The sequence below is a fragment of the Piliocolobus tephrosceles genome, chromosome 2, assembly GCF_002776525.5.
Source record: "Piliocolobus tephrosceles isolate RC106 chromosome 2, ASM277652v3, whole genome shotgun sequence".
Taxonomy (NCBI): Eukaryota; Metazoa; Chordata; class Mammalia; order Primates; family Cercopithecidae; genus Piliocolobus; species Piliocolobus tephrosceles.
In genome coordinates this window covers 150,542,640-150,560,630 of record NC_045435.1, presented here as the reverse complement: position 1 = coordinate 150,560,630, position 17,991 = coordinate 150,542,640, and the positions used below count along the sequence as shown (strand labels likewise).

The 17,991-nt window shown below is 36.8% G+C and overlaps 1 protein-coding gene across 16 annotated transcripts in view; it reads right to left on the bottom strand.

Moving 5' to 3' along the window:
• TBC1D5 (TBC1 domain family member 5) overlaps window positions 1-17,991 on the bottom strand; it is a 606,671-nt gene that overhangs the window by 161,855 nt on the left and 426,825 nt on the right. The gene's annotated exons all lie outside the window — the stretch shown is intronic.

The window sequence follows — 17,991 nt, the reverse complement described above, 5'->3', positions numbered from 1 at the left end:
CAGGGGATCAGTAACTACTGTTGGTGTTATTGCTCGGTGCATGACCCATGGAAACACCAAGAGAAATTCATTTCTACCAATGAGTTTATGAAAAGGACCAATTTGACTGAGCTTTAAATAAACATAGCCTTAATCCAACTTGGCTGTAGTGGGTTATACATGGAGAAACAAAATTAAATCCTAGGTCCATTTCCCTATTCTTTCCCATTACCGGCTCTTTAGTGAGATATGGGCATAGTAACCTTACAAGAACAAGTAATGTAGAAATGCTATATTCAATTTAATTTAACAAACATTATAAGGGCATCTTGAGAAACCTGTGATAATGAAATGATACCACTAGGTGAGCATTCTTACACAAAAAAGCAACGTTAGATTTTTGCTCAATGGTATCAATTTTGTGTTTTGCTTTCTGTTCACTTGTATTTTAAAAGCTAACAATTTTTAAATAATCTATGCCTGCTATGGGATAAACACAGAATCCAATTTCTGTATTAGTATTCAAGAAAAATAAAAGCAAGCCAAAAATGTTTACCTCTGTGCTTGGGTACTTCTTTGACTGATTTTAGGCTCTTATATTGGGTTTCTTTGTATTCAGTTCTTTTGAAATTAATACACTCTGAATTTTCCTTTATATCAACTCTGTGAAAACGTCTTAAAATTGCAACTAAACACTGAATTCATTACACTTAGGGTCACAAGGCATTCTCATATTTAATTTGAACTTCTTTAGAAAACAAAGTCACAAAAAAATGGGAGTGCAAAATATTTAATTTTATTCCAATTTTACACTTACTAGTCTCCTAAGGGCTCTGTAGAATACATTATTGAAGGATGCTTACCTGTTTGATAAATTTTTTATCTAATCAACTATTTCAATTAGGTCTTTAAAAATATCTGAATGCCTTGAGGATATATCTGAATTCTTTAAGCCATCAAGCTAAACTCTGCTTCAAAAAGAGAAAAAAACAGAAACTTTGAATTACTGTGTCTAAAGAATTCCAATTTGCTTTCTAAGTGTTCTCTGTAATCCATGGATTGAACCCAGCTTGAATTTGCCTTTTTGGGAACACATGTAAACCTAATTTAACCCCCACAGGATATGCACATGAACTGTTAAACATGTCTTTTTGACTTTGGGGAAAATTCTCTCTTCCTTTCAGAGGGCAGTACATAGCCCTTTATTAAGGAAGGTTTCTTATTCCAAAAATAAGTTCCTAATAATTACCACTCATTCCTACTGTAATTTATTCTCCTTGGCAAGTGTTTGAAGCTGTTTTGTCAGAACAACTGTAATATGCCTTTACAAAAATAGTCTGAATGTAAAGTAGAGCCTTGTATATCTACGTTTTTCCAGGGATATAAGAAGATCATGAAAATATTGGCTATGGAAGATGACCATAATATGATTAGCTTTTGATGCTTGAACATTTTCTCTCTCCTTCTCTCTCTCATACACACATACCTCTTTCAGATGTATGCCTGCTATTTGGCTTACAAGTATGGTACTTCAAGGACTGAGTAACATTAGCATATATAATTTACCAGGAAATTCCAATAAAGCTAATGCATGATGGTAATAGTCTAATATGGCTATAGTTGTATGAACAGGATGCACTCTCTGTGAGAATCCTCTTGTCCATTCCAACTAGGGAGCAATTGGAATCTTAGCCCTGACAGGAGAGGACTACGGGGAAAACAGCTGCTGAGAAGTAACCTCTCTACCCTATCACTTATGTGGGTTCCACCACAAGTAAGCTACTGGGTATTTTGAGAAATTTACTTAGAAGCCACTGCTGTGTATGAATTAAATACACAAAGAATTAATGTGCCGTTGTTGGTCATGTTGGGAAAATGAATTTTAGGTTCCATGAAAACTGTTTTTTATTCATACCAGAGACAGTTTTTACTTCTAGAAAGTCTGTAAACAGGTTTTGCTCTACCATTTTACCTTCAGGAAAGGAAATTATGATCAAATAAGTTTTCTAAAATTGCATATAGAGATTTGCTAAAAATAATTACTCCTATCCTCCGTAATCTGAAACTCATTTAAAAAAATAAAACATGTGTGACTTTATTCTTTGAAACCATCATAGACATTTCAAATACCAAAGGGATCTTAACTACAGTGAATAGCACTTTTCGACTTCCTCTGCATAACTCTCCTAATACATTTATACACATTGTTGGAAGAACTGACATGAGGTATAACACTAAGCTGAGAAATATCAGGATCTATTCAGGGATGAAGGTAAGACCACAGTCATTATGCCTCCATAAGCAGTCAATCTCAACACCAACAATTACATTGGAAATAGAATTCCTGTTATTCAAAGGGACATGGCCAAAATCCACAGATGGGTACCTATTAAGAGAGTCAGAAGGAATCCATTCCTAAAAGGCAGCAGGGGTATCTTATTGCCTTTGACCTCTTATCTCTAACCCATAGCTTTAAGTACCCTCTGTGGTTAATTTTCACTGGCCCTCTCTTCTTTCTCTTCTTTTCTATTCCAGAAAGTGCCCTGATCCTGTCTGGCAGTTCAGGGTTTAGGACACTACTTTGCCCAGGCCTGATGTCTGAAGGTTTCACACCTATTAATGTTACTGCTCCCAGTTACATTTTCCAGAGATAAAGGCACTGATAAACAAATCTCAGCTAAATAGTAAGTTATGGATATTGTTTTGGTTTCTCTGTCTTCTCCGGCAGATCACAGGATCCTGGGGGTTATTTGGTATGAGGCAGAGAGTAGGTGGTTAAAAATGTTTATTTAATTAATATCAATCTTTTTCCTCAACTTAGCTCTTCTTCACCACAGGTGATCTTGATCTGGGCCTACAGGCTGGACCTTTCACAGGATTCCTAGCTGCTCATCAATCTTCTCCCTGGGCTTCCCGTCTCTCTGTGGAGATCCCTGAACACACATTCTAAGCAGTAAGTGATCAGATTTATGCAGGAATTTATAAAAGCCTCCTAACCTCTCAGGAACCTTCCCCTTTCATTTCCTGAGCTCTAGTTACCTGCATGCTCATACCTCCAATGTTCCTCAGCTTGGGTGTGTGGTCTCCTGGGACCCTGGTATTCAAAGAGTAATCCTAGGTCCATCACCACCACCTGGGAGCTTGTTAGATATGCATCTCTCAGCGCCCCTCCCCCACCCCGCCCCGCCCTGCCCGCAGTATAGTGCTCCTGGATCAGAGGTTCACTTTAACAAAACCTTTGGGTGATCTGCATGTACAAGTCTGAGAGGCACTGGACAAGGTGACAGATTCCTGTTTCCTGATCATATTTTGGCTTCAGCTGTCAGGGCTCCTAAAATCTACCATGCATTCATGTAAAATGTTACTCCATGAGGAGAGAAAAAGCAAAAGTTATTGGATGGCTCTTCTAATTACAGTAGTGGTCTCAAACTTTAGCATACAGCAGAGGTATCTGGAGGGATGGTAAAAACACAGATTGCTAGAACCTATCCCCAAAGTTTTCTGATACAGAAGATTTAAGGGGAGCCTGATCATTTTTTAAGGTGGGTCAATACAGGCATCTGCCACTATGCCCAGAGATAATGTGTATTTTGAACAAGTTCCCAGGAGATACTGATGCTGTTGGTATGGGAACCAAACTATAAGATCCGTACATGGGAAGTTCTGGTTTCTCTCTGCATCTTCTCAGCCTACTCTTGAGAGTGCATCTTCAAATTGTCTCACTCTACAGGTCTAACCGTTCAGCCAATGGCCATCACACACATATTTAATGACTGGGACACAAAGTATCCATAGCCAAATTTCTCTTAGAATTCTATCTCTATTAATTTATATACATTTTATTTTTGAGGAAAACACTATTATAAAAACAACAAAAACGAGGGATACAAATGTGAGGGTAACAGAAGTGAGATAATACCAAAACTGCCAGGCCCAAAAGGGCATTTGCCCACTCCCCATGTAGAAGCCCCATGATACTGGGAGCCTGGCTAAATGCTCATCTATTTTGTGTTCCTCTATTCTGTGTTACCAGTGAACCATTCTAAGTCTAAGGTTCTACACTATCAACTATGTGGATCTAACTATCCCTAAAATAAAACATGCATTTAAAATGCTATTCCTGGAGAAATAAAGAGCTACACTCCAAGAAACATTTCTCCAGTGATATTACTATCAGCTCTGTGATACAGTGGTGGAAGAGAAATTTTAGGATAAGGGAGTTCACCTGGAACCTCTCAAATCTCAATGCAAAGTGGAAATAAATGAAAACCCCCAAATGAGAATAAGCAAAGGTTATTTATTCAGAGTTTGTAATAGCAAGAGAGTTCAGCTACCACTGCCTGTGTTTGGAAGATAATCCAAAGTAGCCAGGGGAAAGATAAAGTTTTACAGGGTCGTGGGGTCAGGGGAAGGAGGCTTCAGGTATGCCCCCACTGAAGGCTGTAGGCATGGCAGAGGGCTAACTAGAGGTGGAGCACCATATACGATTATTTGGGGAACATATTTGGCTTTCTCTAGGTTGGTCCTGTGGTGGAAGCAGAAAGTAGGGCAAAAATAGTGAAGTAAGCAGTGACTGACCAAGGCCTAACTATTCTGGACTGATTTTGCTGCAAAGGTTGTAATTTGGCTCCTGGGGCATCTTATCTGGGTCTGAGTTCTGTTGTCACAGATAGTGTTGCCATTGCCCATTCGCATGTTCAGTCTTTCAACAAATACCCCTGGCTTCTCAGCCTATGCCTGTCCCCAGCTTGGAACGAACTATAGCTAGAGAAATTTACAAAATTACTTTCCCTGATCGTTCTGAAGTCCAAATGGAGGCAAGTTTGTGAGGTAGTTGCCATGGGAATTTCATTTTCCACTTTCGAACATTTCATGAAAAGTATAAAACAGTGAAACTGAAATCCCATTCATCAGTAGAGAGAAGTTGCAGACCCCTTTGAGAATGTAATCAAGCATATGAGCCCTCTCTTCTGAAAAATACACACACTCATCCCCATATCATATCTACTCAAGTGAAAGCCATTTTAGGAGTTAGGCTAATTCAGGGACCTTAGGTTAAGAACTGCTCTATATTTATGTATTTGTTATTCTGGATGCTTGTATTATGGAAAATTATATTCTACTAAAAGGAATTCCCAGCTTCCTCATGCCCATTTCAAAGTATCATTCTTGCCTTTTAAAAGAACAGCATATTTCCCTTATTAAAGGCTCACTGCATTAAGGCACTGCTAGTGAGGAGTTATTCTGTGTGGCTCAGCTGGTCAAACAGCCTGTAAATCGGCACTATCTTGGGAAAATGCCCATGACTTGGCAATACTCATCTTCACTGACCTGGGGGTGGAAAGGCTGAGGTTGGGAAAGGATGAACTTTCTTCACTGACTTCTTTTCCTGGTTCATGCCAGCCCTGATTTGATCATAAGACTGGTATGAAAAATTGAGAATCTTCATTTAACAAATATTTCTTAACTTCAACAGTGTGGCAGATACTGTGCTTGGCCATAGACTGAACGCTATGCTGACAATTCTTAATCACTAACTGGAAAAATTTATTCAAAATAAAATTTTAACTCAATAATAATCCCATCAATCTGGTTTACCACAGTTACTCTGCATTTTTCTGTGCCCCCTCCATACTAAACCCCCCAACTAGGATGTAGTCAGGGAATGCAAACTAATGGCAACATTAGCAACATATAATTAGAAAGGTAAAAACAATTTAAAACATTACTAAATACATTTCAAAGCCAAGTATTAATGGTTTTTGGATTATCCACCATCTGGGATTATGCATGTCCCAGTTACTATCCATTAATTCAGATAATCAAGAGCTGACTGTATCTGCATGGGGCCTAGGTAACTCGCAAGAAGGAAGGGAGAGACAGGGAGGGGAAAAGGAAACTGTGAAGGAGACATGAAGGGAAAGGGCAGTCAAACCCACCACATTCACTACTTTGAGAATATGGGTTTGGTTAGAAATCTAAAAGTCCAGCTCAAAATGTCACAAATTACGTTTTCTACTAGTGAAAGCGAAATGGAAACAAAAGAGTTAAAGAGGGGAATGGCTGCTCCATTTTATCCCTGTCTGATAGCTAAATTTAACGCCTAAACAACTGTACAATCAATTATATGTATGTGTATATATAATTTTTTAAGGACAAATATATAATAACCAAGGAAAATGTATTTTTTAATGCACAGAATATCACAACTCAATGTTTTAAAATAATCATACACAATTTCTGATAATGGCAAATACCATGCGTTTATATCAACTTTTTGATTTTTAAAAGTACTACCACATTTGATCTTCAAATAAGCCTGAGCTCTATAAAAGCAAATGGTCTGTGGAATGCATGCATTAGAACCACTTGGGGGGAAAACTCTTGCATGTTTCAGAGATACACAGGTGATTTCTTTGCTCAGCCCCCAATTTGTAATTACTGACCCAAAGAAGCTGGGCAGGAACAGGCATTTTACAGATACATCAACAAAGGAACATGCGCAACCTGAGGTCACATTTCATCCAAAGGCAGATTATACAATGATACTGTAACAACTAGCCCAGTGTTTTTTCTATTCTTTTACATTTTCTCTAATTTCCAAAGGATAGTTAATTCAGGTATGTATTTTTAAAATCACCTCTCCACATTAACGTGGAGAATCACAGGGTTCGGAATGCATAGTATCTACTATTGCTATGTTATCTGTGTGGTAGCTGGGTTTTTCTGGGTAGAAGACATGGTGCTTTCTGAAGGACTTATTTTGATGAATTGCAATCTGCTAGTTCATGAGTACCCCAGTTAAAATACAGTGGTAATTACAGCTATAGGACCCTACAAGATTTAGAGGGTTTCTTTTCAGGGAAACTCATTAAGGAAACTATAAAGAACTAAGAACTTACAAAGAAAAATTAATTGCCACTTTTGGTCAGCCAATTTTAGAAAGACTTATGAGGTCTAGAATTGTATTTCAGGCTAACAGAGAGAACAGAAACTCAGTGAAGTTTAGTTTACTGAGGGCATCATGGTTTATAATATGTTCATAAATTAATCTGCTCATAAACCAACTCAAATATGAAGCAGCAGAACCATCACATAAAATACTTTAAATTTATTTTTGTCAACATACTCATTTCCTTTCCACATCAGCTACCAGATACTGTGGCTGAGTTCTGGTGCTGAGATGCTCCAAATCCATGATGTGTCTGAAGCACTGCTCTCTGACGATAGCCTCCTCTCTCGCTATCTTTCTCACACTTTCTTAATTCTTTTATTGTCTGTGAGTTAAAATGAAAACTATGTGGAGTTATTGTTTTGCTAATTTATAGGTTTTTTGTTTGTTTGTTTTTGCAAATGGTGAAAAATAACTTAAAAGTATAACAGGACATACGATAAGAAGCAATTTTCCTTCACAACACAAATCCCCTCCTCAACAGTAAACCTACCTTCCCAAGGGTAGCCAATGTTCTTATATAACATACAGACATTTTTATGCAGGTGTTTACCTCTTAAAAGCATAAATAGGAGCATGTATTTTTAAATTTAACAATGATTGCTAAAACGAAGATCGTTCCAAATCAACATATATAGAAATAACTTGTTCTTTATTATGGTTGTATAGTATTCCATAAGTGGATGTATAATAACTTAAATAGTCCTTTTATTTTGGGGACATTTAGGTTCCTTTGTTATTACATGTGATGCTGCATTGATTATCTTTGTACAGGTCTTTGTTAGTGTAAATATATCTTGGAAGCAAACTGCTTACTTCATGTTACCTTGACACTTTAGTTTAATTTAGGATATTTGTTTGCAAAGAATGGTACTGAGTTATTTAACACAAAAGAAGGAGAATTCGGGACAATTGTAAAGCAGTGGTTTTCAAAGTGTGGTCTCTAAACCAGCAGCATCAGCATCACATGAAAATTTGTTCAAACTGCAAATTCTTGAACCCCACTCACTCATACCTACTAAATCAGAAACTCCAGGCAAAGCTCAGTCATCTGTATTTTAACAAGCCCTCTGGGTGATTCTGACGCAAGCTCAAGTTTGAGAACCACTACGTTAAGAGCGTATAAGAGGATATAGTGTTGGGCCAGGACGCTGCCAAGAACCAAGGAAGTTTTAGTGACTCCTAACTTTTCTATCTCTCTTTGGCTACAGGGAGGTCTTTTTTCCCAGAAAGAAATTTTATTATAATGTCATATTTACCAAAACTTTTCTTCATAGTTTATGGGCTTGTGAACTCCCCACCTAATAACAACACTCATCATTTTACTCCAGTTTTATTTATATTATTGATTCATCTGGTATTCATTTTGGTGCAAAATAGAGATATAGGTTCGTGATTTACCAAACAGCTAGTTAGTTCTCAAAACTGTATTACTGAATAATCCATTGTTTCCCTAATGAATTGAAATTCTACCTTTATCATAGTATTAAATGTCTATATGTATTGAGGGTCTGTTTCAGAATCTCTATTTTCTTTTACCTATGAATCTGTCTAATTATGCAACAAATCCAAACTGTTATTATTATGGTATCTTTATAATACATTTAACAGTGGGTTCATTCCAGAACATAAATTAATCTGCTCACAAACCAACTAAGATAGGAAGTATTCCTGGCTATACTTAAATGTATATGTTTGAAAAATTATTTTTGTAATTTATTTCATTTATGCTTTCGTAGTTTTCTATAATTTTATCTATTTTTAGAGACAAGGTCTCATTCTGTTGTCCAGGCTGGAGTGCAGTGGCCCAATCACAGCTCACTACAGCCTTGAACTCCTAGGCTCAAGCAATCCTCTGGCCTCAGGCTCCTGAGTAGCTGGGAGTACAGGTGTGTGTCACCATGCTCAGTTACTTTAAAAAACATTTTTTGTAGAGATACTATGTTGCCCAGGTTGGTCTCAAACTCCTGGCCTCAAGCCTCCCAAAGTGATGAGATTACAGGTGTATGCCACTAGGCTCAGTCCTGTATATTATTTTAAACGATGTAAATGAACTATGTAAAATTTTTATTATTTATTTTTTCCAAAAAGAAACACTTATCAATGCATTTTTTTGTCATTTATGTTTTGCTATTAAAGCACAACTGCTTTTACTTTTAACTCCTTCATTTATTTTGCTGTTATTTTTATTACTTGAGATGAATATTTAATTCACATACTTTTATTCCTTTTTGTTTAGTAGCTTAAGAGTACAAGGCTGAGAATTTCTAAGAGCACTGTTTTAGTCAAAACCAATAGGTTCTGATCAATATACTTCATCGTTATTTTCTAGGAATTTTGTAATTTCGGTTTTGATTTCCTTTTAGTACAAGAGTAAAGAGAGTTTTATGATTTTCTGTGCTAATTCTTCGTTGGGGGTTGTTTTCTACTTTTATGATTAATTTCAAATTTTGTTGTAAAAAATGTGAACTATACTATTTCTACTATGTAAAATTTACTGAATATTTTTGTATAGATACTTTTAAAATAAATATTCTATGGATACAGTAATTTCACTCTCTGTTTACAGTATACAGAGTTTGATATACACCAATTATATCTAACTGATTAAAGGTGAGTAACTAGTTTCTCTATACTCTACAGTGAGTCTGCCTGATTTACCATGAATTAGGAGAGGTTCAAGCTTACTACTATTGCATACCTATGTATTTCTCCTTATATTTCTTGTAGCTGTTATGTTATATAAATTCTGCTGTTATTTGGGAGAGGGGGAGATACAATGATTAAATAAAGATCTTCATTGTGAATTGTAAACTTCTTAACTACAAATTGTTCTAATTTATCTCATTCAATGTGATTTGCTTTAAATTCACTTTGTCTGATACGAATATCATTATAAATACCTTCATTTCTGTTTGCTTTTCCTGCTGTGCCTCTGCAAATTGTTTTGTTTTCAATCTGTTTCTGTTTCCTTTGCGTTAGGAGCGATTTCCTTGTAATAGAATAGTGTTGACTTTATTTTTTTTAAAAAAATAGACCCGACTTCCCCTTCGGACCATGATGGAATAACTGGGTATATCTGTACTGCTCTCATACTATAAACAGCTAGAAAACTGGACAAAATATATAAACATGCAGACACTAGGAGATAAGCAGCACAGCACTGTGATTCCTGACATAAGAGGGAAAAACCCCAGACGAAAGTTGTGATCACTGGCTTTTTACTGGATGTACTTTTGAAACCACAGAGCAGGAAGGAGAAACCCAAAGCAGAATGCATTGCTCTTACTAAGTTTAAAAGACACAGAATTAAGGCTGAGGAAAGTGTGCAGGACATTGTTACCTTTAAAGGAGGAAGCTATGCAGAGAATAATCTCCAGAAATCTACACAAGGGGTGTCCTTAGGTGTTTGATAAATACTAAGTTGTGTATATGAAGGGTAAACTTCTAGAAGGCCAAGCAAAGAAGAAATACCAGAAAACAAACTACTACACAGCAATGGAAAAAATCTCCGAGGTTTCATAATGCTGGGAAATATTCATATTCTGAACAGTCAGAACTGAAGAGAGGTTAGTATACCCATGAAAAATTCAGTAGAACCCCCACAAGCGCCATCATGCCTTGGCAGCAGGGTTAAATTGGCTCTTGGGTAGAAGATACATTAGAACAGAACTTTTAAAAAGTTTAAAAACAAGTATCAAAAATATCAAATAAAAAATCTCAAGCAGTTTAACAGCCTGCCAAAAGTAAACTCAACATTTCTTTAAAGAAAGACTACAAATTCAGATTAAGCTGAATTATGTAACATTCAAAATTTACAGAATTCAATTTAAAAAATCACAAATTATGTGAAGAAATGGGAAAAACAGACCAACCCACAACCAAAAAGGAAGGAAATAATACCAGTTTATCACAAACTCTTTATGAAGATATGAGATGCAGACTCATATAGTGAGGTCAGCATTACCAGCATTCCAAAACCTAACAAAGACATTATGAGAAAACTGTAGACAAATATTCACCATGAATATAAGCACAAACATTCTTCACAAAATATTAGCAAATAAATTCAAACCATATATAATAGGCATAGAGACTGGAATGGAAGAAATAAAACTGTCTGTAAGTGCAGATGACGTAATTGTCTACAAAATCCCAAATAACTCTACAAAAACAAAACACTATTTAAATGAGTGAGTTTAGAAAAGAAACAGGATGCAAGGTCAATATACCATGATCAGCTGTATTTTTATATACTAGAAACAAGTAACTAGAAATTGAAATGAAAAGAAACAGCATCTTTAGGGATGAATATAAAAAATGTAAAATATTTAGGGATGAATATAAAAAATAAATGTAATAGCTATATGCTGAAAACCATAAAAAAGATGACAATCACAGAGCCCTAAATAGAAAGTTACACCATGTTTATTGACCAGAATAATCAATATTGTTACGATTTATACTTTCCTAAAATTGATTTTATAGATTCAATGCAATCTTAATTAAAATCCCTTAATTTCTGGAAAAATGAACAGGCTGGTTCTAAAATGTGAATTGAAGAGCAAAGGACTAAAAATACTCGAAACAATTTTAAAAAGAGAAAGTTGGAGGACTCATACTATGTGATGTACAGAATTACTACAAAAGTCTTAATTCAAGACAACATAGTGTTCGTATTATAAAAGATGCCCAGATTGACAGAACAAAGTTTGGAAGACAAACATTTATGGTCAATTGATTCTTGCTAAAGATGTCAAGGAAATTCAATGGCAAATGGATGGTCTTTTTCACAAATGATGGAATAACTGCACATCCACTACAAAACAATGAACCTTGTACTTATATTTTACATTATATACAACAATTAACTCAAAATGGATAACAGGCCTAAGGGCAACAATTGTAAAATGCCTTGAAAATAGGTAGAAGAAAATCTTGTGACACTGATAGTTAAAGATTTTTTAGGACATAGAAAACTCTAATAATAAAAACTAATACATTGAATTTTATTAAAAATTACAAACTTATCTTTCAGAGATACCATTAAGAAAATGAAAATAGGCTCGGTGTGGTGGCTCACACATGTATCCTAGCACTTTGGGAGGCCGTGGCAGGCGGATCATTTGAGGTCAAGAGTTCAAAACCAGCCTGGCCAACATGCTGAAGCCTCGTCTCTACTAAAAATATACAAAAAATTAGCCAGGTGTAGTGGTGGGCGTCTGTAATCCCAGATACTGGGGAGGCTTAGGCAGAAGAATCACTTGAACCCAGGAGACAGAGGTTGCAGTCAGCCTAGATTGCACCACTGTGCCCTATCCTGGACAACAGAGTGAGACTCCATCTCAAAAAAAGAAAAAGAAAAGAGAAAATGAAAATACAAGCAACACATTAGGAGAAAATATTTACAAAATACATACATGCAAAAAGACATTTCTTGAATATACAAAGATCTCTAATAACTTGATCATAATAATATCCCCATTTTAAAAAATGGACAAGATATAAGACACCTCATCAAAGAAGTGGTATGAATAGCAAATAAACATACAAAAAGATGCTCAATGTGATTATTAGGAAAATGCAAAAAATCGCAATGAGATACCACTACACATCCATCAGAAAGGTTGTTTCAGAAATGACAAAACCAAAACCAAGTGGTGACCAAGGATACAAAGTAATTGAACCTCTCATAAATTGCTGATGGTAATACAAAATAGTAGAGCCATTTTGGAGAGCAGTTTGAAAATAATTTTGCCGTTTCTTATAAAGTTGAACATATATTTATCAAACAACCCAGTGATCTGTCTCCTTGGTATCTATCCAAGACAAGTATGTTTACACAAACACCTGCATATGTAGATTTGTAATGGTTTTATTCGTAATTGCTCTAAATTGAAAAAACCCAAATATCCTCCAACTGGTAAAAGAATAAACAAACTGTGGTATATCCAGACACTGGAATAGTACTCAGTAATTAAAAAAAAAATGAACTATTGATAGACCAACAACATGGATGAATCTTAAATGTATTATGCTAAGTGGAAGAAACTGGAATTAAAAGGCTACATATACTTGGCCGGGCGCGGTGGCTCAAGCCTCTAATCCCAGCACTTTGGGAGGCTGAGACGGGCGGATCACGAGGTCAGGAGATCGAGACCATCCTGACTAACACGGTGAAACCCCGTCTCTACTAAAAAATACAAAAAAACTAGCCGGGCGAGGTGGCGGGCGCCTGTAGTCCCAGCTACTCGGGAGGCTGAGGCAGAAGAATGGCGTAAATCCGGGAGGCGGAGCTTGCAGTGAGCGGAGATCCGGCCACTGCACTCCAGATTGGGCCACAGAGCGAGACTCCATCTCAAAAAAAAAAAAAAAAAAGGCCATATATACTTATATGATATTCTGGAAATGGCAAAACTATATAAGAGACTGACAGATCAATGATTACCAGGGATTGAGGGAATGACTACAAAGGAACATAATTAAAATTTTAAAGTGCAGGAACAGCTTTTATGTATTGACTATAGTACAAATGTATGTGTTTGCCAAACTATATTTCGATAAGCTTGACTTTTTAAAAAATATGACATTGCCGGGCGCGGTGGCTCAAACCTGCAATCCCAGCACTTTGGGAGGCCAAGACGGGCGGATCACGAGGTCAGGAGATTGAGACCATCCTGGCTAACACGGTGAAACCCCGTCTCTACTAAAAACTACAAAAAACTAGCCGGGCGAGGTGGCGGGGCCTGTAGTCCCAGCTACCGGGGAGGCTGAGGCAGGAGAATGGCGTGAACCCGGGAGGCGGAGCTTTGCAGTGAGCTGAGATCCGGCCACAGCACTCCAGCCCGGGTGACAGAGCGAGACTCCGTTTCGGAAAAAAAAAAAAAAGGCATATACAGGAAAATTAAATCACAAAAACCTTGAATGCTAAGTAATCACAAAAATGGTAAATAGAGAATTTTTCTAAAAACCTATATTAATATAGTATTAAAGTCAAGTGAGAGGAAAAAATGGTGAAGTAGATAAATTCTCTATGACTGTACTCATCTCATAGAGCACTAAAAACGTAGAATATAAGGAGGAAAAGAAGATTGTCTAATAGAAATATAAACAGGTACCACACACACACACAAATACCATATAGAATCCAGCATAAAATTTGTTCTCATATTCAAAATACAGATAAAGATAGAACCTGAAATAACTAATCAAAGAGAGCAAAACTGTGTTCCATCCACACTAGGAACATTGAAGAGGGAAGAAACGGCAAACTTCCTGCCAATTTGGTGGTATTCCATTCTGGTCTTCTTCAATGTACATGCTATTACTTACTATTCAGTCCTCAGATGGCTGTTCCATTCACTCTGATAAGCTTTTTAGTTGCATTTAGTCAGATGAAAGGAGTAAAATGTGCTTGCTCCATCCTACTTGGAACCAGAACCTCTGTACTTGAATTTTATTTATTTATTTATTTATTTATTTTTTGAGACCAGGTCTCACTCTGTTGCCCAGGCTGGAATGTAGTTGCACAATCATGGCTTACTGCAGCCTCAACCTCTCAAGACGAAGCAATTCTCCCCTGCCTTAGCCTCCTGAGTAGCTGGGACCACAGGTGTGCACCACCACACCCTGCTAATTTTAAAATTTATTTTTTGTGAAGATGGAGTCTCACTATTTTGCCCAGGTTGGGCTCGAACTCCTGGGCTCAAGAAACCCACCCACCTTGGCCTACTAAAGTGCTGGGATTGCTGCCATGAGCTAGGGCACCCAGGCTATACTTAGATATTAAAGAGTCATCTGAAATTGAAAATGTCCAATGCCAAACTCTTGTTCCTCTCACTATCTTTCCTAACTTAGGAGACAGCAATCAACCCTCTAGTTGCTCAGGAGCCAAAAATCTTGGAATCTTCCTTGATTTCCCTTTCTCTCATACCCTACATTTAATTCATCAGCAAATCCTGTTGTACCTTCAAAATATGTTCAGAATCTAACCATCTTTCACCAACTATACTGATACCATCCTGATCTCTCATCTTGATACCAACATTATTGATAACACCATTATCTTTCACCTTGATTAACCAATCATTTATTTAAATTTAAAAATTTATCTTTGATTTAAGTGAATAAATTGGATGGCCTAATACCAACTACTGTTATATTATGGCAGTAATCAAAACAGACAAAAATCTCTGTCCTCATGAAGCTTATTTGCTAGTTGAAATTTACTTCTAGTGAAAAAAAAATGATAGTTATTTAAATAGCTTCTTAACTAATTTCCTTTCTGCTCTTGTCTTCCTATAGTTCATTGTAATCACTGAATCCAGAGTGATCCCTTCAAAGGGTAAGTCAGGAGACATTATGTCTCTGCTCAAACTTCTCTAATGGCTTATCATCTCAGAATAAAAAATCTATGTCCTTAAAATGGCTTTCAAGATCCTACTCAACCTAGTTGTACCCTTTGACCTCATTTCCTACAGTCCTGCTAAAGTACTGCCTTGCTCGTTTGAGCATGTCAGTCATAGTTCTACTTCAGGACCTTTGTACTTACAATGCCATCTGCTTGGAGGTTTTCTCCCCAGAAAAATACATGGTTTGTTCCCATAGCTATTTTAGGACTTTACTCAAATGTTACCAGCTCAGTGAGGCCTTCTCTGGCCTCCACATTAAAAACTGTACTCCTTAGATCCCTTCCCTATTTATTTTTTTCATGGTACTTATTACCACCTAACATAAACTATATTTCATGTTCCTGTATTTACTGTCTATGTCCCCCATTATAACAGCAAGTTCGATAGGGCATGAATTTTTCTGTGTGTTGTTGTATGTGGTTTTTTCCCCATTATTATAAAATCAGTGCTAGAACAGTGCCTGGCATATAATGAATGTTCAATATGTATATGTTGATTAATTGTTCTTAGCTGTCTTTATACAATCTAGTTGAAATTATGATATGCTAGAGTTGGATGTGACTAAAAACCCTCAATTTCTTGCCAGGCATGGTGGCTAACACCTGTAATTCCAGCACTTTTGAGAGGCCAAGGCAGGGGGATAGCTTAAGGCCTGGAGTTTGAAACCAGCCTGGGTAACACAGTGAGACACTGTATCTACAAAAATGTTAAAAATTAGCCAAGCATGGTGGTATACACCTATAATCCCAGCTACTTGGGAGGCTGAAGTGGGAGGATCGCTTGAGCCTGGGAGGTTGAGGTCACAGTGAGCCATGAACAGGCCACTGCAATCCAGCCTGGGTGACAGAGAGAGACCCTGTCTCTGTATTAAAAACAAAAAACAAACAACAACAACAAAAAACCTGTCTTTGTCAGCACACTCTAGAGATTTCTGGGAGTGATGAGATAGTTGATTTTACAACTATCACCAAGAATTGCTCTCCATCCATTTCCATGATCATCGGTCAGTGTGTTGTACTGTCTTCCTACTGACCTAACTTGCCATAGATTGTCCATCTTGAATCATCTAGCAGGCCACTGACAAATGGGCAAATGAGGAAAAGTGATTTGTCTGGTCATCAGTGAGACAGTGGCAGAACTGGGACTCATTTCTAATCACCTGACTTACAATACAGTATTCCTTCTTCCTTATGTCATGAAGCCGCTCAAAAATTTGCGGTGCTGAGTTGCTAGCTTCCATTATTTTTAATAAAGTAGGTTATTTCCTTTGACATGAGATGAAGTCTTCAGAAATAAATAGTGGAGACCCAGAAAGAAAGTTATACTCACAAAGCTTCATCAACTCAAAAACCCAAAACACTACATATAATCCATAAAATTCCTTATGAATTGTGAAATTCTTTATGGATTCTGGATTTATGAATTCTTTATGGATAATGGATCCATCAATGTGGATCCACCAATACTAGAATTATATCTACTGGTTATTTGGTACAAATGCTTTGGTATAAACTGTTTATAACATTATTAAGTTAAGGGATGAGGAAACAGTTTTAAAAGGGAAATGTGTGGTGGGTAACACTGAGGAAAGAGAAAAAAAAAAAGGAGTTAGAGGAAGGTACTACAGAGATACTTCCCGACTCGACGAGTTTGCCTCACACTGGAATGGACAAACATTTCTGCAAGCACCACCTCATGTCACTGAATGTCATCTCTCCTATGGAGCCACAGGATGGCATAGACTTCTGATGCTACAATGAAAGTTTATATAATTATGGGAGACAACTCACTTAGGTCCTTTATAATATCTGTGGTGATAACTTGATCATTTCAGAATTATTGTTCTAAGTCTTCATTACATCATCCATCAACATAAATGGGTTTATATAACAAACATGTTTACATAATACTACTCTGGATATAAATAAAAGGTGATATTTAGCTCTGATGTTCAGGTACAAATAAATAAGCTATGTATGTATATGTTTTACCTTAAGGTGCCAAGTGACCTAAAATTGGTATTTTTAAATAGGCAATTTTCAGTCACCTTAATTTTATGGGAACTTGGTGGTAAGTTTTATTTTTCATCAGTAACTATTGGTGGAAACATAAACAAAGAAATAAAATGATACCCTTGATTTTATGGGGGATTAAAAAAATAAAAATTCTAACAACTTTCAAAACATCACAAAAGTGATTGTAAACTCAATTTTGGAAAGTGAGTTACAAAGTATATTTAGATTTATTAACATAAAAGGAGATAGTTAAATTAACTGAAGTGGCTCCAGAAAGCAGGTCTCTAGACCCTAGTCCAATGCTTTTCCCACATTAACTCCCCCCTGCAGCTTTCCTTGGTCTCACAGTCCCCAGCTCCTTGGTTTCACTTCCTAAATATGTGATCTAAGATCTAAGAATATTAGCAGGCTACTTCCACTACATATTGCTGCTCCTCAAACTCCATAAAACTTTTCATTTACAGGCAACAACTCAGCCACACTGGGAACAGAGATATGAACAAAACATGGCAGCCCTCACAATTCTCAGCTACATCCCTCGCAGTTACCCTATCACACTTTGTTACAAGCGCTAGTTCCTCAATCTCCTTAACTTCCTCCCCATCTACCAGGCCCTTCCACCTGTCTCCATTTT